At 35.7% G+C, this 1,084-nt stretch overlaps 1 protein-coding gene across 1 annotated transcript in view; it reads left to right on the top strand.

The window, feature by feature from the left end:
• The window catches only part of DOCK7 (dedicator of cytokinesis 7), a 227,951-nt gene that overhangs the window by 157,847 nt on the left and 69,020 nt on the right, over positions 1–1,084 (top strand). The gene's annotated exons all lie outside the window — the stretch shown is intronic.

Here is a 1,084-nt window from a genome sequence, read left to right as displayed (position 1 = left end):
TCCCATATACCAGAGGTGACAGGTTCAAACCCACCCCCGGCCAAAAACTGCAAAAAAAAGTTTCCACCTGACTTTGGGGCTCATCCTTGTAATCCTAGCACTCTGGGAGGCCAAGGCAGGTAGATTGCTTGAGCCTAAGATCGAGACCGGCCTGAGCAAGAGTGAGACCCCATCTCTACTAGAAAAACTAAAAAAATTTTTTTTTAAAAAAGGTATTGCTAGTTTCAGAACATTGAGTTAAACATGTACCAGATATGCTTCATTAATTACATTATTCTGTTTCTTCCAAATCTTATTTTTACTTCCCTTGGTGGACTGAGAGAAGTAAATTAAAGGCTATTCCTACTTTTTGTCTTTTTCTCCTTTATTCTTCTTTGATGTGACTATTACATTTTAACTATTATATTCTCTTATGAATTATCCTCCTTAGAATTGAAAATAATCCCTCTTGATCTCTTATAAAACATTTTGGGGGGAGGGGTTGAATTTCACCTTGTGTGGTATTAAGAGCTTGACCTCTGCCCTCTTTAATTGTCACTTGCTACAGTTACTCGGCCTGTGGTTCAGTTTGCCCTTGATTGCGGGCACACCTCTCAGGTAGTCGACTATTTTAAATGCACATGGGGACAAGAGTCGAGTCTTCCTTTAATGCTTCAGTCTCTAATTTGAATAGAACTCTTTTCATATTTGTTATTATAACATTAGCTACGTCCTGGAATTCCATATTTTCATATTGTTGTGTCTTCTCCCTGTCCGACCTTTTTAAAAAAAATGTGTTGATCGTGGTTTAATTCATTTCCTTTTGCTCATGTAGGTATTTAACACCAGGATTTTTCTTTAGACATTGCTTTTGGTATCTCATAGGTCCTGATAAATCATAACTTTGTAATTTGGGCTAAAATTCTCTTAACCCAATTTGGGTTAAAATTTTTTAACCCAAAGAGTTGACAGGCCTTTTCATTTCAAAGTTTTGGTGTTTTTAGTTTTATTACATTGCAATTATACAGTGTAAATACTATTTATTTCTTTTTATATTATGAGTGTGTGTATTTGTGGTTTTAAACATAGCCAGTTTTGCTGACTG

The sequence above is a fragment of the Otolemur garnettii genome, unplaced genomic scaffold, assembly GCF_000181295.1.
Source record: "Otolemur garnettii isolate 467f Iridium unplaced genomic scaffold, OtoGar3 scaffold00066, whole genome shotgun sequence".
Classification (NCBI taxonomy): Eukaryota; Metazoa; Chordata; class Mammalia; order Primates; family Galagidae; genus Otolemur; species Otolemur garnettii.
The sequence above is the reverse complement of the archived record's forward strand: the minus strand, read 5'-3'. Positions and strand labels throughout refer to the sequence as shown.